This window comes from Schistocerca nitens, chromosome 9, assembly GCF_023898315.1.
Source record: "Schistocerca nitens isolate TAMUIC-IGC-003100 chromosome 9, iqSchNite1.1, whole genome shotgun sequence".
NCBI classification, from domain to species: domain Eukaryota; kingdom Metazoa; phylum Arthropoda; class Insecta; order Orthoptera; family Acrididae; genus Schistocerca; species Schistocerca nitens.
The window spans coordinates 449491044-449515524 of NC_064622.1; the positions used below are offsets into that span (position 1 = coordinate 449491044).

Consider the following 24481-nt stretch of genomic DNA (forward strand, 5'->3'; position numbering starts at 1 on the left):
AGCCAGGAGATACAGAGTGCAGCCAAGGCTGGAGAGTGTAATATCTCTAGGGAAGATGGCCACTGTGTTTCAAGCACAAATATCTGCTATCAGGGTGTGCGTGAAGGGGAATTTGCAGAGGTGCTACAGAGGTTGCAGCATTTTCATTTATTCAGACAGCCAGGAAGCCCTGAAAGCACTGGCAGCCTCTGCAACAAGATCAAAGATGATAGCAGAATGCCACAAAGTCCTTGTGAAGCTAGGGGAAAGCAATAGGGCAAACCTATTGTGGTTTCCAGGTCACTCAAGGGTTAGTGGTAATGGGCACGCCAACAGGTTGGCCAGGTTAGGGACAATGACACCATTTATTGGACCGGAATCTGTCCTGACAATCACCAAGGAAATGATCAAAATAAAACAATGAGACTGGACAGGGAGACAGCATATAGAATATTGGGCTAAGGTCCAAAAGCAAAATCATGGCTAGGTATTGATGCCGAAGCCACATTCTAAGAGAAGGCTCTCAATCCTGGGCTTGAACAGGAGAGATGTAACTCACGATTGGACTATTGACAGGCCTTGGAAAAAAAACACACACACACACATATATACAAAGGGGATAATAGAAGAAGACCCAAAATGTAGGCTGTGAGGTGTGGGTGAGGAAACCACATCACATTTGATCTTCTAATGCATGGCATTGGAGATTAAAAGAGACAGAATATTCGGATCAACCAGACCTGAAGAAACTGTGTCTTGCGAAGCACTGGTAAAGGATCTCCTTGCACTGTTCAAGGACATTGGTTGGCTTTACTAGACAGACAGGGAATGATTTCGCATGAACTCTGTTTCTGTGCAGGCAGCAGCAGGCTTGACCAATGTTGTTTTTGCTTCCCTGATAAAATCAAATCAAATGTGCCCATACAAAATCAGTAGGAATGAACATGGTTACATTGGATAAAATTTGAGAAAAGAGATAAAAAGCACAGACAATTCACAAAATCTTAAAAGTCGTACCAGATTCATTTGCTTGTCAATTAAAATTTAAGGCAAATCTGTCAGCAAATGAGCAGCCACCCTTTGGTCAGAAAATAAAACACAGTCCAGTAAAATGTGGCACACTGTGATCTATATGCCACAGGCATCACACATTTGAGGATCCTCTTGCCAGAGCAGAAAGCTGTGCATCATAGGGCTGTGGCTTACACAAAGCCAATCAAGGAGAACCTCAACCTGCCTGCATGGCTGGGAAGAGGTATATTGTGGCCATGTTGTGGACTTCACCAGAAGCAGCTTCTTGTCTGTCACTTCTTCCCACTGTCGCACGACTCTGTACCTCAACAGATTGCATAAATACGCTTTTAGAACTGTTAGATAGAAAACAATCCATAACAGGCATATTTCTGGATCTGTCAAAGGCTTTTGACACTGTTGACCACAAAATATTGCTGGAAAAATTAGAACACTATGGTATCAGAGGAACTGCAAACAACTGGATTGCTACATTCCTAACCAATCGGATGCAGAGAGTCAGCATGAAATATACTAATAGACAAAGCAACTCAATAACCGAAATACTATCAAGTAATAAAACTGTAAAGCAAGGTGTTCCACAGGGCTCAGTATTGGGACCCCTACTTTTCTTCCTGTATATTAATGACTTGAGCCTGAATGTTGATGCACACAAAACAATAATATTTGCTGATGACACAACTGTACTCCTCAAAGGGGAGAATACAGAGGCTGTGCAAAAAGCTGTGAACTTGGCTACTGATCAACTCAGCAACTGGGCAAAAATCAACAGATTAACTATCAACACCAAAAAGACAGCTTCCATGAACTTCCACACAACACAAAATGCAAATTCCTCTCAGCCATCTGTCACTATAAATAACCAGTCAATAGATACCGACACTGTTTTCAAATTCCTAGATCTGTGGGTTCAAGATAACCTGAAATGGAATACACATACAGGAAAGGTAAATGCCAGGATTTGTACTGGCTGTTATGCATTGAGTGTACTGAAAACATGTGCTAGCCTGAAAACATTAACCAGTGCATACTACGCTTACATACAAGCCCACCTAAAATATGGTGTAATATTCTGGGGAAATGCTCCAACTGCTCTGAGCACATTCAGAATCCAGAAGAGAGCAATGAGGATTATTACTGGGAGCAAACCCAGAGACTCCTGTAAAGCCATCTTCAGAAAGTTGGAAATCCTTACACTGCCTTGCCTCTACATTCTTGAGACTCTAAAATTCTTCAGAAAACACATAGTGCCAACTGACCCCAGAGTCGTAAAAAAATAATGAAATACATGAACACAACACCAGGAAAAACGCAAACCTGCATGTTATACGTACAAACACTCAACTGTGTAAAAAGGGAGTTTTCCACATGGGCCTCCAACTGTTCAACAATCTTCCCACTAGTATTAAGTCCATCGAAGACAACATAAAATTTAGCAAAGCCATGAAGTCAAATTTGTTGTGTCACTGTTTTTACTCTGTAAATGAATACTTAGAACAGTAATCTTGCTGTTTGTGTTAAATTGAAAACATTGAGCAATATAATACATTACGATACTATAGGCTTACGTTAATATATGTTAACAATGTTAAATGATATTTTCCGACATCTGCAACACACTGTGTACCATCAGATCACATGGAATAAATAAATAAATAAACAGTGATGCAATAGCATGCAGGGGGATGGTACACTGAAGTACCAAGAATCATGACACGCCTCCTTGGCTTCTGTATCTGCCCATGTACCACAGCATCCAGCAGAAAGATACCTTCTTTCCCAGCCTTTGTAGGTGGAGGAGGGCATCCTGGAGATTCTGGACTACTTTATCTGCTGGGTACAAGAGCTGTGAAGGGTGAAGGGCACTCAGGAGTCAGAACAGACAAGGAATTTAGCCCTTGAAACACATTTCATCTACCCTAGTGCCTACAAAATGGTGTATAATTCTGCATCAAAGACAGTAAAATCTTCAGTCAGATCTTGAGGATACAATCAGGGAAGACAATAGAGCAACCTGTGGAGCCCCCTTCTTTAGACCCATCCTTAAATACAGCTACAGAGTTGTGGAGCTTCTTTTCAGTGTCATAAAACAATGCTGCACTAAATTTAAAATTACCTTGGGCCTTTGCAGTAACCAGGATGGCAGGTAATTAAAACCAAGGATTGGGGGTTGCACTAGCTCCACACTAAGTGACTCCAGCACGCACTGCACATGCATCCCAAACAGTGTTGGCGGTCTTGGAAAATTGGAGAAAAGTCATTCCAGAGGCAGATGAGCAACAATTTGGCATGCCAGTATTCAGAGAAATAAGGAACTTGCATATCTGATGAGGAACTGCCACCAGATGGTGAATGCCAGATCCCTAGCTTCAGTGCTGGTCCTGTAAGCACCTGTGGCCAACCAAATCCCCTCAAGGTGGATAGCATCAGTGATCTACAGATAAGAAGGTCTCACTGAGCAGTAAAGTGAGCGCCAACAATATATCCACAATTGCATGAAAGCCCTATAAAACTGGAGCAGACACACTCTCTCCACTCCCCAAGATCTGTGGCTAAGGCACTTTAACATGTTCAGTGCCTTCTTGGTCTTGACTTTCCTATCCCTCAGGCTTGATAACAGCTTGGAATAAAAAACAGTTTTGGAATAAAAAATGAGACCCAGAAAACTCACTAAGTCTTAAAAATGTAGAATGGTGTCCCTCATATGCATGTCAGATAAATTAAAAATATGAGAATGATTAAAACAAACACATACACACTTATCTGCAGAAAACTGTTAACCTTTCTTTGTAGCTCACTCTTCTAATTGCTGCACTGTAAGTAGCAGCTGATTAGTCACTGTGAAATTTAAAATTTTCCCAGGATATTAAATACTTGTAGAGATTTTGGGATTGCAGCCGGTCATCGTAAACTTCACTCCATGATATTTTGACTGGACACCTAAAGATGACTGGCAGGTGTCAAGTCGAAATATTGAGGAGTGAAGTTTATGACGACTAGCTGCAATCCCAAAATCTCTTCAAAGATGGTTAGTCACTGTCACAGTATTGGGAGAGGAACATAAAGCTGGAAAATCATCCACAAGTAAGGGGCATTGTACAGGACTCCTTACTGAAAACATTACACTGTTTATGGCCATGGCAAAAAGGATAACACTTCTCTGGGCAATACCATTCTTCTGTTCAGAACTATTTGACAGCACATCAACTCGTGTCTAAAAAAGCACTTCAATAGTTTTTCTGCTTGTTTGTTTGGTTTGTTTTGTAGCACAAAAGCAACTGAGTTCATAAGCACTCATATCACAACCTCAGAACACAAAAGTGACTACACCTTAAGCCCAACTGACAGAAGGGAAGAGAGCTAAAAAACAAGGACTTTCTCTTGGAGAAAGGACCTGAACCAGAGATTTAATGTTCTTTGCCATATTACTACGATGGGTAAAAAGTAAAATGACAGCCCACACGTCATTCACTAAAATAGCCAGTAACTCAGTCAGTAAACATACGCGAGAACATAAGCGGTTAAAAAAATGGCATTCGGTCATGAAATGTCAAGCCATCAAAGACTGACAACAATGAGCAGAAAGTGGTGGGGGATCACCACTTAACAAAGGCAGTGCCCAACATGCAACCTAGCTAAAATGAACTACTCATAGCGAGAGCTGAGAGGAGGTTGGCCAAGTCACTGGGAGAAGTTTAATTTACTGGGAGCTTGTTCCCATGAAGAGGAGACCAGTGGTGATGCCAAAGTGACACCACCTGCTGACAGATGGCAACAAGGAGATCATCTTAAGGAAATGAAGTGCTAGCAGGCCGAGGTTGGAGGACTGCGCCCTTGGCAGTGGCATCAGCAGCCTCATTTCCCATCACACCAATGTAACCAGGAACCCACATGAACATCACAATGACTCCCTCAACAGCGAGCAAGTGGAGACTTATTTGGACCTGCTGCACAAAGGGGTGGACTGTGTACACAGCACACACAGGTTCTTAAGGGCACTAAGAGAATTGGAGCATATGACAAATTAAGAAGCCTGTGTCGCAGGATGTACCTGGTGGCCTAACAGAGGATGAAGAGCTCTGTTGTAAACACTAAGCAGTGTTCTGCAAGCCGATACCAACAACCGTCAATGCCAATGACGAATGTATACCAGATACCAGGGTCAGTCTTAGAGCCATGAGTGTACATGATGGTGCTATCTCTAAGCTATGTGAGAGAGTTGAGAAACTTACAGCGATAGATTGAATTCAGAGTAGTTTCCTTGGGAAGTGAATGAAGTCCAAGATGAACATAGGCTAACACACAAAGCCAAGGCAGTGAAGGGTTCACACCCATAGGGAGTGTGGCAGGTAGCATGATGAAGTTAAGCTGTGGGAGCAGTGGCAAGAAGTGAAAACTAGTACCTAACAGAGAAGAAAGGTGGACCCCATACTGGTGATCAATGAAGTCATCAAAAAGGAGGGCATAGGATGGGTGGCCCATCATGGTAGACAAATGGTACACATATCTGCTGAGGAGAACATCGCACCCTTATGACAGTGGTAGTTTGGCAGCTTCTGCATAGAGACTCTCAACTGGGCTAATGGAAAAGGTGCCAGTGAGCAAACCAAATGTAATAATGATGATGGATTGTATTAACGTAGCATACAATGGACAGATGTGCAGATGAGTAAATGAAACACCCAGAGTCTGGCTTTGAACAGACAAGGGTTTTTGATACAAATGGAGTAGGGTGATCAGATCTGCTTCCCTGGAGGTACTGCAAAGGACAAGTAGTACATTGAGGGATTGAGTACAGCATGTGACCAGGTGGGAGGGCCAAAAACGTTTTCTATCAAGCATGAGCCCCAGGAATTTTGTAGTTTCAGTGAATGGAAGAGCAACAGGTCCAAGATGTAAAGATGGTGGAAGAGACCCACTGCACCACCAGAAATTGATACAAATGGTTTTGTCAGTGGAAAATTGAAAGCCACTGTCAATGCTTCAGGAGCAAAGGTAGTCAAGACACCACTGAAGACACTGCTCAAGGAGACAAGTCTGTGGAAAACTGCAATAGACTGCAAAGTCGTCGACGAAAAGGGAGCCAGAGATGCCTGGAAGGAGACAGGCCATAACAGAGTGAATGGCTACAGCAAAGAGGATGAAGCTCAAAACGGAGCCTTCGGACACTTGGATAAAGGTGTCAGACAAGGCCAAACCCATATGTCTATTGAAAACTCTCTTCCAGCAGGCACTGCAGGCTTTCTACAAATCAAAAGAACACAGCCACAGTCTGGTATTTCTGATACCATTCATAACATGGGATGACAAAGTGATGGGATAGTCAATTGCAGAATAGCACGCTTGAAATCCACATTGTGCAGTGGTTAGAAGAATATGAGACTCAAGCCACCATACCATCTGGCCATGAATCATATCTTCCATAACCTCACAAATGCAGCTGGTGAAAGAAGTGGGGCAGTAGTTAGAAGTAAGGTTTTTGTCCTTACCGGACTTAGGCCCAGGTATCAAAGTGGCTTCACACCAGTGTCTGGGAAACATTCCATCTGCCCAAATGCAGTTGTATGTATAAAGAAGAAAGTGCTTGCCTGCAACATCTGAATGTTAACATCGTCTAGCCCTAGGGTAGAAGATCAGGGTGAAGTGAGAGCATGGTCTACCTTCCTCATAGTAAAGGAGGCATTGTAGAATTCTTGATTCTGAGAGGAGAAGGGTATCACCTGAGCCTCCTCCACATTTTTCCAAGAGAGGAAAGTGGGGTTATAGTGGGTGGAACATGAAATCTCCACAAAATAGATCCCTAATGTGCTGGGGATAGCAATAGCATCCAAAATGACATCATCTGCTACGGTTTGGTCAGAAATCGGAGAATTGATCTTGGTCCCAGAGAGGCAATGGAAGTTGCTTCACGTGATGGAAGAGGGAGTGAAATGGTTAAAAGAACTAGTAAGTGAAATCCAGACAGCATTTTTGCTATCGTGAAGAATGAGACGACACTGCGCATGCAAATGATTATAATGAATACAGTTCACCACAGAGGATAACAGTTAAGAATACAATGAGCATGTCTCAATGCATGAATCACATTGCAGCACACGTCAGTCCACCAATGGACCATAACATGGCACAGCAAACAAAGTATGGAATGTTCTGTGGTGGTAATGATAACATTCATAAGCTACTCTATCTGATCATCACAACTGGGGATTTGTTCTTTGAAAGTCACCATGGAGGAGTAAAGCTGCCAACTGGGTATACATGTGGGTAGGGTAGGACTCAGAAAACTGATAGCACATGGGAAATGGTTGCTGAAATACATGTCAGGGAGAATGGACCACTCAAGATGATTCGTAAGCTGGGCAGTGCAGAACAAGAGGTCCAAATGGGAACAGCTGTGCATGGAATTTAAATGGAACATGGGTGCTCCAGTATTAAGACAGATGAGGTTGAATAGACTGAGCAGGTCAGTCAAGAGGGCACCTCTCTGACAGGTTCTGGAAGAGCCCCAAAGGCACTGGTGCACATTAAAACCACCAAGAGCAAAAAGAGATGAGTGAGTTGACCAGTACGCTAGAGGAAGTCTGCCCTAGTGACAGAAAATGATAGAGGGATGTAGATGGTACAAAGAAAAAAGGTGAAGCGAGAAAGCAAAATGTGGACTGCAACAGCTTGCAGCTGGCATTTCATCAATATGATTTGGCTACAGACATCATCCAAAATGATCAGCATGACTCCCTCCATGAGATGAAATGCCATCCTCAGCAGGAAGGTCAAAGCAGTCCAGAAGGAAATGTGAGAGGTCAAAGGGTCATGACACCACAATTTTCTTTCTTGCAGGCAGCAAACAAGCAGACGCTGCAATTCCAAGAGCAGCTGTAATTCCTCCTTGCTGGATCTAATGCCACGAATATTCCACCGGAGAAGAGTCATAATGGGGAATGGAGAGGAGTGAATAAAGGAAGTGTAGTCAGCCGAGTGCCACCCTTCAACAACACACTGCTGCAGGGCACAAAGGCAGGAGACTCTCCCTGGGTCAGCCTGCAGATTCCATGGCAAAACTACTGTAGGCAGTGTGTGCTGATGAAATGGAAGTTGGCGGAATGAGTGTATCTCACAGTGACACTGTTGAAGAGGGTCTCCGAGTCTGAGCAGGAGAAGATCATTTGCCTTTATTTGATTTCTTATAGTTGGCAGATGAAGACTCTGACAGTTGTTGGCTGGAGGGACATAAAAAGTCTTCACAGAAGTATTCCTTTTGTCCTTTCTGGCCTGCCAGTTGTTTATCAGGTGCTTTTGCCACTGGCAGCTAGAATTTTGTGGCGTGTTGTGCAGCTGTAGGGGAAGGAAATGGGATGGGGATGCTACCATGATACTGGGCGATATTACAACTGAAATGCTGAATTGGGGGTCGCAAGTATGTGTGGCCATGTCATTCATGAAGTGAGGCATAGCAAGAATAGTACTAAAAGTTCCAGGTGGTAAAATGCAGGGATTTTGACTAGCCAATAAATTGTGGGTGACATATAAGGTACTTTTTCCTTCACCCAGATCTCCTGGATGGCCTTCTCATTGAGACATATGGGACATTCACAGGATGACGCTGCACAGTTACCATTACAATTAATACAGCGGAGAGAATGAGGTGATCAATTGCCCTCATGAGCAACCCTACCACAAGTATCACATTTGGCCATGTTTTGACAGGAATGTGGGTGTGGTTGTAAAATTAACACTGGTAGAACTGCATCACACTTGGAATACACGGTCAGACCGTGATGACTTCATAGCCTGCTTTTACCTTTGATGGAAGCACTACTGTATCAAACGTGAGAAAAAAGAGTGTGTCTGGGTGCGAAGTTTGCATCAACCTTTTTCACCACCCAACGGATTGCAGTGACACTATGATCAGAGAGGTAAGTTTCTATTTCTCCCTTGGTCAAACCATCTAGCAACCAACCATAAATAATGTCAGGCAAAGAATTCTGTGTTTGATGGGCCCTGACATGAACAGGATAGCCAAGGAGTAGTGAAGCTGTAAGCAATTATTGCTCTTTAAAATCACAATTGGTCTCCACAAGCAAAGTCCCATTACATATATGATAACAGGATTTCACAGAGCCTGCAACTGTATCAACACTTTTCTGAATAATAAACGGATCAACAATAGCAAAGGACTGAACTACTTCGGTCATGATACCTCGAGGAACCGAGTTGCAGCTGGGAGAGTCTTTGGATCTTTAGCATCATTCTGTTTATGTTTAGTAGACATAGTCTGAGATGGTAATTAGCTCACAATGAAAAATTCCTCCATGATTGCCAGCATCTCTGATGGTGTGCTCCTTCCAACTGGGGGCCTCCAGCAGAGGGGGGCTCATCCATCTTAGGTGATTGTTAACACCTCGGGTCAGACCTCTAAAATTCCTCACAGAGCGACCAATTGGCAGCTGGGTAGGCAACAGCTCAGGTAATCACACCTCCATGGGTGTGGCCTTTACATTCAAATCCTACCTGTTGAGCTGGGACTGGGAATTATGCCTTACCCAGTCACCTGTTATGCATAAAATGCATGGGCCAGCCTTCAGGAGTAGACAGGGAGGAAGATGAAACAAAGAGAAATCTCAAACAATAAAGCAGAGGAAGGGGAAGAGATGGAAAGTGAAAAAAAAGAAAGAAAGAAAAACAGATGAGGGAATGTTCCAATGCTGGGCTACCCAAACTGAAACATGCATTCCCAAAAAAAATCCAAGACGTATTCCCAAAGGGAGGGGATAAAGAATAGCAGTGTCTTGCAAAGAAGTGTCATAGATCTTACTGATGTCAAAGAACATACCAATAAAGTGATGTTTATGTAGTAAGCCCTGATAGATAGCCAGCCATCTTTAGAGGGGAAAGGTTGTCGACAGTGGATTGAAATCTGAATTCACACTGACAGCAGCTAAGGAGTTGAATGGTCTCTTACACCCTGACCAGAAAACAGTTAACAATTCACTCCAGGGTATTTCCTACATAGCTTGTTAAGGCAATGCACTGGTATCTACTGGAACACACTCAGTACTTTCCTGGTTTCAGGAGCAGTATCAAAATGATCTCTTTTCAGAAGTTGGGAGCATGGCCTGCCTGCCTACCATATCAAATTAAAATATTCAAGGAGAATTTCCTTTCATGTTGCTGGCAAATAGCGAAACATGCTGTACTGGATTTGGCCAGGACTCGGTGCAGTATCACGAGCCTCAAACAGTGTCAAATCCAGCTCCCACATGGAAAAAGGGTAGTTGTAAGACTCAGAATTGTTGGATCTGAAGTCCAACTTGCCCCTCTCTACAGTCACAGGGTAGGTGTGGAATACTGGATCCTAGCTGGTATTGGCAGAAGTTGTCGCAAAATGTTCCGTCATTGTCTGAACAATGTCTCCAGGAATGGTTGGGGGACTCCCTTGTTTCAATATTGCTGCTATTGGTAAACAACTGCGTTTACCTGAAGAACAGTTGCAACAGTTGATAGAGTTCAGGAATGCTTGCTGCGAACATTTCTTGCTCTCCCTACCCATGGTCAAGCCTTGGCTCTTGCAACTTGAAAGGCTGCAAGGCTATCTACTGTAGGATAGCATTTAAATCACTGGAGAGCCACATGCCTGACCCTTATAACTGAGCAACATTCATCAGTCCACCAAGGTACAGGCTGCCTTCTCTGATGACCTAAGGACTTTGAGACGGGTAAGTCAGTGGCATGGTGGATCACTTGCATAATGTGGCCCACCCATTGCCAAACACTGTCTCAGTGTTCAAGTATGGTCAGCTGGCTGAAGTGTGTCCAGTTCGCCTTGCTGACTATCCGTTTTGGTGGCTTCTGTTCACATAATGCTGCATCCAGTAGGTAGATACACTGTGGGAGTGGTCACTGGTCACCACTTGCTTCCCACTGAGCAGTCTGCAAGGACTGGAGAGCAGAAAGATAAGTTGACAGTTGAGGGCAACCCGGCAGCAGTCGAAAAATGATACATTACATGCACTAAAGTCACCCAGTAGGAGAAATACTGTGAGAGCCTAAGAGTCTATCACATCCTGTTGAGATACATGCAGTGAGCAGATAATGATTTTCTGACCCTTATGAACTTCAGTAGCTACAGCTTGTAGGTCAGCGACCACAGAGAGAGCAGAGGAGTGGTGTGCATATTATTGACAAACACTGCAACCACTACCATGACTCTTTCCCCAGTTAGGTCATCCTTGCAGTTGAGGGTGTAGCCACATAGCAGAGGGATGTCAGTAGCTTTAAAATGTGTTTATTGCAAACACAAGCAAGGGAAGGGGTGTGCCTCTGCTAGGATTTTCAGTCCCTCCACACGAGTTCTGAGTCCATTTTTGTTCCATTGTAGTATGGGAGCCATTTATCATGGGGTTTGCACTTTCACCTATGGCCTACAGTGGGGAGTCTGCAATAGGTAGAATTTCAGTCTTTGAGGGAGGTGGTTCACATGGACAGGCCAAAACATTCCATTGGCTCCAAAGTACACTCATTAGGCCTGCTACGTTGAATGATGTTGACATGATCTCACAGTTTACTACATGGTTTCACCTGTAGTTGAAGCCTCCCATTTGCCTTTTTTTTTTTTTTTTTTTTTTTTGGTTGGGAAGGCTTTGTAGTAACTACTGCAGCAGCAGTAGTAGTAATAGTAGTAGTACGGGTAGTGCTGAACTGTTTAGTAGACCATGCCTTTGGGGGTTCGGGAAGCTTTACAGTGTTGGCAACAGTTGCTTTTTCTTATGTTCGGGATGAGATGGGCGGGCTCTATAGGTTCAGAAATAACTGCAGCTCTTCAAGTGCACTGACAAATGCAGGTAGTACTACTGACACTAGCAACCTACATATGTGCAGACACATCAGCTGTCGGAATAGGCTTTCTAAGAAGTGAAGCGAAAGATGTGGTGAATGTGGGAGGCCTTATTGATCTTTTGGCCTCACCATATCAGACGCACTTTGCTGTTTCAATCTATCGTATGTTCCTTTCTCCACTCTAGATAGGGTGGTCCTCAGAGCAATTCGCACAACACCACCTTCGTGGACACCCTTACTACATTTGCCACAAGTGGTTTCTCCCTTACATCCTAGAGTGGTGTGCCCAAAGTGCTGACATTTAAAACAGCACACTGGTTGAGGACATAAGGATGCATGTTTAAGTGAAGTAACCCTGTCTCAAATAATTCTGGAAGTTTCAAATAATTGAAAGTAAGTATAAATGAGCCTGATTTCACCAGATTGCCATCCACCCTTTTCATTATATTTTTCATATCAGCAGTGCCTTCTTGGGGCCACTCAATTTTCAGCTTCTCTTTGGGAATACCTACCAGATTTCTGCACATTATGACACATTTGCCGTACATGAAGATGTCGTGTAGCTCAACTCCAGAAGTGTATTCCACAAAGCATCTAGCTTTCTGGAGGTTCATTACTTGTCAGGAACTACAAGTTTCTACCAACAGTGTCCCATTCTGCAATCACTTGACAGATTTTAAGGTGACACCAAAGCACTCTTGACCTTTTTGGATGTAGAAAAGTTAAACTTTCTCTAAGCTGCCCTCTTTCATCTTAATTATTAAAAACACATTCTAACTAGCAAACGCATTCTATTACTAGAAACACAAGTCTTTTAATTAATTCCTGGCTACATTGTTCATATGTTTTGTTTTGCTTTAGGGCACAAAAAACAACTGGGGTCATATCCAATCAAGTCAAAACTATAGAACACAAAGACAGAGAGGAGTTAAAAATGATTATATGTCAGTCCCAATTGACATAAAAGAAGACAGCTAAAAACAGTCACATGGAAAAAGGGCTAAAAAAGGCTCCATACAGAGACGGAGCTCCAAAACTAAAACTTAAATGGCCTTCACCATATTGCTTTGGTCAATAAAAAGTAAAATGCCATCAACAGCTCAAATGTCATTTGCTAAAACGGTCAATAACTCAGACGGCAAACCCAAGCGGGAACGTAAACGGTTAAAAAATGGGCATTCCATCAGGAAGTGGCGGACAGTTAAAACTTTGGCACAATGTATGAAAAGTTGTAGGGTAGCGCCACTTACCAAATGACGATGGGTAAAAAGGCAGTGCCCAACATGCTATTCATTAAAATGACCTCCTCCCGGTGGGAGGGCTGAGAGCCCATCCTAGCCGCTGGGAGAGGGACACCACCTCCTGACAGACAGCAACACAGATATCATCGGAGGGAGTATAGGAACTACCAAGATGAGATACAAGGACTACAGCCTTGGCAGCAGCATCAGCAGCCTCATTTCCTAGCAGACTGACATGAACACATAGAAACATCATACTGGCTCCACCAAGAGTGAGCAAGTGACAGTTTTCCTGGACCTGCTACACTAATAGATGGGCGGTGTACTACACACATTGACTCTGAAGGGCGCTGAGTGAGTCTGAGCAGAGGACACAACTGAAAAGTCTGTGTTGTAACAGAATGTACTCCATATCCTGATACAGGGTGAAGAGCTCGGCTGCAAATACTGAGTAGTGTGCCAGAAGCCAATATCGAAAGACATGGGTGCCAATGACGAAGTCACACACAACCTCACGGTCAGTCTGAGAGCCATCAGTGTGTACAAAAGCACTGTTGCAAAGTTCCATGAGAAGATGGGTAACTGAAGGCGATAGACTGGGGCTGGAGTAGTGTCCTTAGGAAGTGAATGAAGGCAAGGTCAACATGGGCTGCTTCATGAAGTCAAGGTGGTGAAGGGTTCACACTCACTGGGAAAGTTGCAGGTAGTGTGAAGTTAAGGCACCGTAGCAAGTGCCAAAAGCGGACTCCAGGAGGTAAGAGAGAAGAGGGACGTGCCCCATGCTGGCTATCAAAGGAATCATCAAAGAAGGAGGCATAGGATGGGTGGCCACGCATGGCAGACAAATTGCATGCATACTTGCTGAGGAGAAAGTCACGGCAGTAGGACAGTGGTAGTTCAGCAGCTTCAGCATACTGACTCTCTATCAGGCTAGTGTAAAAGGTACCTGTGGCCAAACGGATGCCACGAGGGTAGAAAGTGTTGAGATGGTGTAAGAGGGATGGACATGCAGATGCATAAACAAAGCACCCATAATCAAGTTTTTAATGGACAAGGGACCTGTACAAACTGAGGAGGGTGATTCAATCTGCACCCCAGGAAGTACCATTGGGGACACACAGGACACTGTGGAACCAAGTACAACGAGCTGCCAGGTAAGACATGTGGGAGGACCAAGGGTGTACCCTGTTGAGCATGAGTCCCAAGAATTTTGTAGTTGCAACAAACGGAAGGGCAACAGGCCCAAGATGTAAAGATGGTGGGAGAAACGAATTGCATCACCAGAACTTCATACAGACGGTTTTGTCAGTGGATCGCTGAAGACGCCGCTCAGTGAGAAAGGTCCATGGAGAACTGCAGTCATGGCAAAATCATCAACAAAAATGGAGGCAGAAATGCCCGGCAGGAGAGAGGCCATTATAGGGTTAATGATGATAGCAAAGAGGATGACACTCAGGACGGAACCCTGAGGCACACCGCTTCCTGTTTCCGTGGGTCATGGTGTATGACAAGGCAGAACCCACACATACTTTGAAAACTCGGTCTTTTAAAAATGCCTGAAGGAAACAGGGCAGGGAGCCACAGAAGCCCCACGTGTAAAGAGTACGGAGGATACCAGTTCTCCAGCAGGTGTCGTAGGCCTTCTCCAAACCAAAATACATGGCCACAGTCTGGGATTTCCGCAGAAAATCATTCATGACATGCATGGACAAAGTAACGAGATGGTCAACTGCAGAATGCCGCACTTTAAATCCACACTGTGCATTCGTCATTAAATTGCAAGACTCGAGCCACCATACCAGCTGGGTATGAATAATATGTTCCATCACCTTGCAAATGCAGCTGGTGAGAGAGATGGGGTGGTACCTAGAATGAAGGTTTTGTCCTTACCACGCTTAGGTATGGGTATGATGGTGGCTTCATGCCAGCATCTGGGAAATGTGCCCTCTGCCCAGATGCAGTTGTACATGTTAAGAAGAAAGTGCTTGCCCAAAAGAGAAAGGTGCTACAACATCTGAATGTGGATATCATTTGGCCCTGGGGCAGAGGATCAGGATGAACTGAGAGTATGATCTAGCTCCCTCATAGTAAAGGCGGCATTGTAGCACTCACGATTCAGACAAGAGACGGATACTACCCAAGCCTCCTCCACTTGTTTCTGATTGAGGGAGGCAGGCTGATAGTGGGAAGAGCTCAAAATGAGTGCAAAATATTGGCCCAAGGTGTTGGAGGTAGGAATAGGGTCCAAGATGACATTGTCTGCCACTGTCATGCCGGAAACTGGGGAATGGATCTTGGCCCCAGACAGCCATCAATGATAGGCCCACGCAACAGAGGAAGGGGTGGAACTGTTAAAAGAACTGGTGAGTGGAATCCAGCTAGGTCCCCGAAGAATGTGATGACACTCTGCACGCATTTGTTTATAATGAATACACTTTGCCATTGTAGGATGATGGTTAAAAACGTGGAGAGCATGTCTCCGTGTGCGAATTGCATCGTGGCATGCCTCAGTCCATCAAGGGACTGGGACACGACGTGGTAAAGAGGAAGTGTGAGGAATGGAAAGTTCTGCAGCAGTAACAATAACGTTTGTGAAATATTCCACCTGGTCATCACAACTGGGGAGATCTTGTTCTTCGAAGGTCACCAGGGAGGAATAAAGCTGCCAGTCTGCCTTAGTAACCTGCCATTTGGGTGTGCAAGTGGATGGTAGGAGTCAAAGAAACAGACTCCTAAATGGGGATGATGCGCATTGAAGTCACTGAGTAGCAAAAATGGGGGAGGTAGCTACCCAATAAGCTGAAGGAAGTCTGCCCTGGTGAGATCGAATGACGGAAGGACATAAATGGTACAGAGGGAAATAGTCAGGTGGGGAAGGTAAAGGCAAACTGCAGCAGCTTGAAGATGGGTAGTCAGGGAGATGGAGTAACTATGAATGTCATACCACATGAGCAGCATGATGCCCCCATGAGATGGAATGCGGTCCTCAGGAGGAAGGTCAAAACGAATCGGTAAGAAACGTGAAAGCTCAAAGCGCTCATGAGGGCGCAATTTCATTTCCTGAAGGCAGAGTAGAAGGGGACGGTGGGAAGCTAAAAGCAGCTGTAAATCCTTTTCGTGGAACCGAAGGCCACGAATGTTCCATTGGAGGAGAGTCATGACGAGGAAGAGATGTAGGGGTGTCACCTCGGCAGCTGCCAAGTGACAGCAGGTGAAGAGCCGCTAGTACAGGGCACAGAAGCAGGAGGCTCCTGCTCCATGGGCTCCACAGAAGCATCGGCTTACTTGTGCAGTTGGTCGGTGGAGTCCAATGCTGAAAAATTGTTGGGGGTGAGCAAAGGTGACACAGAGGCCAGCCGGGCTAAGGTACCGTGTGGAAACACTGTCGAAGATGATCTTCAAGTTGGCAAAGGAGAAGACCGTTTCCCTTTGGTGGACTTTTTTGAGCCTTTCTGGTTAAACAAGAACAGAACTATAGGTGCCAGATGGGAGAACACAGGGTTTGCAAATAGCCAGTAACTTGCAGGCGACTGGGTAAGGCACCTTTTCCTTTAGCCAGATCACCTGGACAGCCTGCTCATCTAGATACAAGGGACAATCCTGAGAGGAAGCAGCATGGCTGCCATTGCAGTTGAGACAGCGCGAAGGAGGTGAACAATCGCCATTGTGTGCACCCCTACCACAGGTTACACATTTGGCTGGGTGTCGGTAAGACGTTCTAGTGTGGTTGAAACAATGACACTGGTAGAAGTGCATTGGGTTCAGAAGGTACGGCCGGACTGTGATAATTCCATAGCCTGCTTTGATCCTGGGCAGAAGCACCACTCTATCAAAGGTGAGAAAAAGAGTGCGGGTGGGTACTAAGGATGAATCTACCATTTCATTACACAATGGATGGCAATGACACCCTGATCTTAGGGGTAAGATTGAATTTCGACCTCGGTTAGACCACCGAGCAGCCTGGTGTAAATTACACCATGAGAAGAATTCAAAGTTCTATGGACCTCAACACGAACAGAATAGCCCTGGAGAAGAGAGGCATCAAGCAGTTGTTCTAGAGAATCAGAAGTAGTCTCCAAAAGCAAACCACCATTCCATATATGGGAGCAGGATTTCACAGGGCTGGCAATTGCATCAACACCTTTCTGAATAATAAATGGATTTATCATGGCAAAGGACTGACAATCTTCTGTATGTGAGACCATGAGAAACTGTGGTGCAGTGGGAAGGGTCTATGAATCATTAGCCTCATTACATTTACGTTTCGTCGAAGATGGGAAGATGATTGATTGACTCATTGCGAGAAAACCCTCCACGATTGCCAGGGTCTCTGATGGTGTGCTCCTTCCAACTGGGCGTTCCCTTCACAAGGGGGCGCACCCGCCTTGGGTGATTGTTCACACCTCAGGTCACACCTCCCGAACACCTGACAGAGGGACCAATCGGCAATTTGGGAAAGTTGCAGCTCAGGCAATCACTCCTCCCTGGGCCTGGCCTGTACCAGGAGGTACATGAGAACCCTACCTGTCGACCCGAGGCTGGGAATTACACGTTACCCAGTCACCTGTTATGCATCAGACGCATGGGCCGGCCTTCAGGAGTGCACAGGGATGACAAAGAGAAAGAGGAACCTCAAACGCCAAAGCAGAGGAACAAGAGGGGGAAGGGAAACAAAGAAAGGAAAAGGGAGCAAAAAACAAATGTGAGACTGTCCTTACATCACAGACAGACAATGCGGAATATTCCCAATAACACAACCAGACATGTTCCCCAAGAGAGGGAAAAAAGAATACCAAGAGGACAGACATGCAGCACAGAAGGGAAAAAATTCTGCTAAGGTTGTGGCCCAGTGGTAGCCAAGCACGAACCCACCAAAGACTGGCGAGTCCCTGGAGGGGATTGGCTACATGAGCCCCCTTGTTAGATTAGGTGTTATAACCACCAACAATACACCCATTCTACTGGGAGTTGAGGTTCCACAAGCAGCCATTGAAATAGGGTTCCATCCAGGCATAGCTCCTAATGGCTGGATAAGCCTTATACAATTGAGGAGCAGCGGTTTTCTCAGAGACTACCCATTAGCGACTGATCCACCTCGATAGCTGTGCATCTAGGGTTCTTTTTGCAGGGTTGGGCAACTAAGCCAAGATCCCCAGACCCTATGACACACAACTTTCCACTGCCATGCCATACAATGGCTGTTGAAGCATACCCAGAGCTTATTGTTACAGAGGACTGGCGGCACTTACTGCCCCTCAGCTCAGGAAATCCAGGCAAGAGATGTCACTTGAGCCAGACCAACTGAGTGAATTATTTGTATCTTCAGTGAAAGAAATTGGAAATACTACTTGGCAAGCAGCTCCCAGTGAAACAGTATTTTCAGTGGAAAATTATCACATCTACTGGTGCCATAATAGTAGTAAAAAATTTCTGTAACTTTAAAACTATGGATAATTACTGACTTTACAAATATATTATCAAGAGAACTATTCATATGATCTGTGAACCTTTAGTATTTATCAACTTCCTTATATACAAGGAAAAAGGACCACTTCAGCAATTCTCAACATGGTAAGCCAGATAAGCACTGCCTTTAAAAACTAGAATAAGATCTAACTTGTTTTATGTGACCAAACTAAAGTCTTTGATTGTATTCCTTATAAAATACTCCTTGATAAACTAAAATTTTATGGGGTACATGGTACATCTATGAAAGCAACTGCTTCAGACTTGAGTAATAGAAAACAATATGTTTCAGTGAGAAACAGACATTCTCTGATGAAAACTGTAGACACAGGAATCAGTTCTTGGACCATTCTTTTCAAAAACTGTGGTCGATGATTTGCCACATCATGTGCCCAATTACGTGATTTGCTGTGTAGACGATAACAATAATTACTACCCATCAAAACAACATTATTACAAGAGATATCACTGGAATCACTAGATTCTGCAATGAAATGGTTCTCCTACAATGAACTTCTACACAAAAAGACCCACCATATTCTGTTAGGACAATCTAACAATATAGAAAACAATGTGATTAAATTTTTAAGATATCATACTGACTACAAGATGACCTGGGGAGAAACACATCAGTCATATTTGCACAGGAATGTGGAAAAATGAGAGATGTAATTACAACTTAAAACGTAAGCCACGCTTATTCTGGACTGTTCCTGTATCACATTTCAAAATGACTGCTGGTTAGGGTGTACTCTTCACATAAAACTGATATAATGAAGATAAAAAAAAAATGTTTTAAGAGAATAGTGTGCTGCTGGACCAAGAGATCACTATTGATGTCTGCTTGTAAAACTTGAGATATAATTGTACATGTCAACACATGAGAACATGTCTCAGCATTAAACTGAATGTAAATGAATTTCAAGTAAAAGGAGATATTCATCAGCAAAACACGAGGGAAAAAATTAAAATAGACAGTTGTTCCAAGACACTGACAAGTAAAAACAGCCCAATCACCCATAGTTCACTCTCTTATTCATAATTCAACAGACAAACCTGAGGTATCAGCTAATAAGGTTTTTAGGGATACTGTCAAATAATTTGAAATGAATGATCTTCCTGTTAATTACAGTAAAATAAACTACATCCTGTTTCACACTACCTCGCAAGATGAAAAACTAGGTGACATGCAGATAGGTATGGTGTATAGTTCAAAATACCTGGGCTTACATATTGATAGCAAACTCAACTGGCAAAACCACATCCTGGATCTGTGCAAAAGACTGGATTCTGCAACTTATGCTTTATGCATTTTCTGTTCATACAGAAATATGGAGACCATTAAATCAGATTATTTTTGTTATTCTCATGCCATTAAGACATATGAAATCATATTTTGGAGAAATCAGCCACGTGCTAGGAAAGTGTTATTGAAATCTTCACATTCACTGTAGAACACATATTCTCCCTGATGTGTTTCATAAAGGAAAAAAACTTTTCAAACCAAATTGTGTGTATCACAGACATGATGAAGGCATCCACTTCAGTGGCTGTGAGATTTTTAATGCCCTCTCTTCACAAATTAAGTGTTGTTAAAAAAATCTTATGGCAGTTCCTTTAGAAAGAGCTTTGTGTACTACAGAATGAGTTGCTCAAGCACAATGAATAGTACCCATGTACCTGTAACTCTCAGATACATTCCCAAATCTTCATTTGTGACCTTCTAAATTTATTATTGTGAACACCTTTATTTTTCTGTAATATATTTTCTGTAATATTTATTGAATTGCAAAATTTATTTTTCTATAATAGAATCTAAACTGCAGATACTTTAATGTGAATAATAGTATTACTTACATAATACAATAACAAATTTCTAAAACTGACATGTTCCATATCCTGTGATATATTCACAATATGGATCACCAGAACATGGTATAAGTAAAAAATAAAATAAAATTTAATAAATTACTGTCATTAGTGTTGTAACCCTATAGTGTGAGCATGCATAATCAAACAGTGTGCGATAAAATGCTTCCACAGCTGGCCTAAACATGTCTCATCACAACTTGGATGGATGTTGCAGCAAGCGCAGTGCCATGTACACAACAGCCCAATATAAAACCAGTGACCTGGGCCCTCGGCCTCATTTATGTTTTCTTGCTTATTGTCTTTTTATCTATGAGACTGTATTCTGATGTATTCTATAGTAATCAGAGTCTGTACTGTTCTATACCCCATTAAGTGTTATTGTGGATCCCTTTATGTGAAAGCAGAATAAAACTTAGTTGGTGTCGCTTCTGATATTGTGTCTGTTCAGGGTTACAACATACTTCGCAATGAGAGCGCTATTCTACTCCATGTGTTTCATGTGTTTGGACAGCATGTCAGTGGAAGAAGTTACTCGATCTCCTGTTGAACATCAAGCACTGACTGATCAGCAGCAGGCTCTGTCTGTGGCACTAAACAATTTGGTAGCCTCGTTCACATGCTAGGTTCCACTGCCGTTGACACAAACTCCACCGTTTCTCTGGTACCGCGCGCTGCAGTTTTTGAATCCGTGCCAGACGGCATGGATGTCTAAGACCCCTAGAGGTCTCTGCACCGTTGCACCATAAGCCGTGGCGGCCTGCGCCTCCTGGCCCACGTTTAGTGTGAGGGTGCCACAGTGGAACACATGGTCCCAGCGGCCAATAGCGGTGTCCCCGATCATGTATTTAAGTGCCTGCCTCTCGCTCAGCCAGTCAGTCTAATCTAAGCATGTGTCTATCGACATCTCGTCTCGGACAGCTTATTTACATTACTTTGTTCCGTGTACAAGTGGACGTGACTATTTGTGAGGTTTTCTTGTGACTCCGTTGTTTCTTTCTTGTTCTTGTTGTTCGTAAGCTCTTACTCAGTTGTCCTTCATTGTTTATGTTGTTGTTGTTGTTGTTGTCTGTCCTCTTCCATTTGTGTTGTTTTTCACGGGCCGCTCCTTGGGTCCAGCAGCGCTTTCCTTCACAGCAACTCTGCAACTTTTCCGGTCCCAGTTACTACAGTTTCCTCCGTATGATGATTCTGTGTATGATTGGGATGCACATGAAACATGCCTCTGGCAACATTTTCAAGTTTACGGAGTCACTGACCCCAATTTATGCAAGGCTTTATTTTTGTCATAGATTTTTCCTTGTTTTTATCATCTTTTGCATCAGCTAGCTTCTGTTGAGGAACCTGCCAGTCTCTCTTTTGATGAAGCGTGTCAGTTGCTCTCTAATTGTAATTGCAAACATACTCACATTATTGCTGCATGTGTTGAGTTCTATCATTGTCAAAAGTGGCAGCAACAGGTGAGCAGCAGAACTTCATGGGCTTAGCCATCACGGCAGCTTGTTCCTCAGGCCCATTGGGACTCACATGCCGATTCAATGGATTGTGGCGCTACAATATGCCTGGCCTCTGATAGGCAAGTTCACAAATGTGCTTTATAATATGAAAAGCCCTCTCTCAGAGATATTCTGATTATTGCCCAGCCTTCTGAAGCATCTAGGGCAGCAAGAAATCAGACAAAAGCATTGTGTGAAGTGGTCACTGTTGCATCCTCTCCTCCTCAGGAGCCATCAGTTAGCTCACAGAGAGCAGCCTCCACACCGCATGGGGCAGCACCGTGCTAAGCAGAGGCAGCAGTCAGTATCACAACTGCAGCCGCATGCTCCTCTTCTGCATGCCCTATTGTTTTGTTCAAAATGAGCAGGCTGCTCACCCAAAGCACTGGGTGATGCGCAACCATTGTAAAAAAAGGGAATATTGCATCTGTGTGCAACTCTCAACCTCCATCACCAGACATGAACATTAATGTGAACAGTGTTTCCCAAGTGATGGTAGCCCCACACAAATTCTACATTGAAGTATTAGTGATGGGCAAGATGTTAAAAATGCAAGTGGATGCAGGTGCGATAATTACTTTGTTAAATTCTCAAACTTATGTGGATCGTCAGTGTTGTCCCACATCTCTCTTCGGTAAGAGACTTACAGCGAACAACAAATACCAATATTAGGACCATTTTTCTACTTTGTAGTGTAGAAAGCAGTTGTTTGATATTTGACAGTTCTAGTGATGGATGACGCCAACCCTGAAAACTTACTCGAGTTAGACATCTTCAAAATTTTTGGGTTCTCTACTTCTGATGAAGTGCATCCAGTATGGGATCAAGTTCCATACCAACAACAAGACATTCTGGGCTCAGTATATTCCTCCCTGTTTTTGAAAGGTTTGGTGTGTGCAACCAATTTCAAGGCTCGCAACACAATGAAACAAAAAATGCATCCTTATTTTTTTAATGCCAGCCCACTCTCAGTAACTTTATGGGAATGAGTCAAATTGAAAGTAGAGTGACTTACGTCTTTGGATGTTGTAAAGCCTGTCTCCTCTCGTGAATAGTCTGCTCTGTTGGTAATTGTCTGTGGTGATTTTAAAGTGTTTGTATATTCACAGTTTATTAATTATCGATGCCTGTCCCTTACCCTATCCAGATGAAGTTTTAGCACAGCTTTCCAGGGCCAATATTTTTCCAAACCAGACTTGTCAGAAGCCTGCTTACAACTGCTTCTGGGTCACGATTCCAAATAATGTCCTCATTAGTGAATACCCCTTCGGATTATATTAATAGCAGTGCCTAGAAATTTGGCATGCCCAGTGTCCCTGCATTTTCCAATGATTTTGGACCAGTTCACAGCCTCTGTGCTGAGATGCATTGACTACCTAGATGATACTGTAGTCTCAAGTCCCTCAACAGATGAACATTTGTGCCTTGTTCACGGTGCTACACGCCACTGGTTTGAAATGTAACTTGGACAAATCACAGTTTTTTTAACTGTCTATCTCATTTTTGAAGTCTCAGTGGTAGGGTCAAGCCTTTACTCCAGCAAATTGATCCTATTATAGTTATGCTGTGTTCTATCAATGTCAAAGAGTTGCAAGCCTTTCTCAGAAAGATCGTGTACTACCATAAATTTCTTCATGGTGCAGCCATATTTACCTGACCACTTCATGCTTTCTTATATAAAGATGTTCCATCCCACTGGTCACCCACCTGTGACTGCGATTTTACTCTACTGGGGTCAGTTTACACTCAGTGCCTTGCTTTGTTACCTTCCAACCAAGCCAATACCTTGTTTTGGCCACACACACCTCCCAGGCTAAGATAGGGCCATTCTCACACACAAATATGTGCACAGTTCCAAACGCCCTATTGCGTGCACTTCCAACTCTGAATCAAGCGAAACAGCACTACAAGTGGATGGAAAAAGATGCCCTTGTCATTGTGTATGCCCTCCGAAAATGTCATGTTTTCCTATATGGTTCCAAGTTCTATTTGATCACAAACTTCTGGGTTTTTTTTCAATCCTTTGGCATCTTTATTGGTCAAAGCAGCCCACTGCCTGCAACGCTGGGCTGTTATTGTCACACCACGAGATTCAAGCCTGACCTACAGCACAACACGCTAATGTGAATGCTCTTTTACGACTTTCCCAATCCAGTATTTGATCAGGATGAACTGTTGTGATTCCATAAATAGACGTTGAAGCCCAAAACGGTAAGTACAGGTTTACCGTTACCAGTTCTGGGATTTCAGTAGCTGTTGTGGTCAATACTGGCTTACATCACATTATTTAATTTCTCTACCATGGCTAGCCGGATAAACCACTGGGCTTAGTGTCAGATCCCTTGCGTGATTATTGTGCTCCCTGCCATCACCTTTCAGTTGTTGTTGGTGTATTACTGTTGGCTACCATTGTAATGGAATATCATGCGCCTTCTCCCCCTGGACCACTGCTGTGTTTCTTGCACAAAATTGTTGGCTCGGACCACATGTTTTGCCTGGGTATTGACAATGAGATCATGTACATTGTGATAGCTCACCTGCAGTGCACCACCATCCTGTATTTCC

General features: G+C 43.6%; 1 protein-coding gene across 2 annotated transcripts in view; it reads right to left on the minus strand.

Moving 5' to 3' along the window:
- The window catches only part of LOC126202954 (cholesterol transporter ABCA5-like), a 329252-nt gene that overhangs the window by 269764 nt on the left and 35007 nt on the right, over positions 1 to 24481 (minus strand). The gene's annotated exons all lie outside the window — the stretch shown is intronic.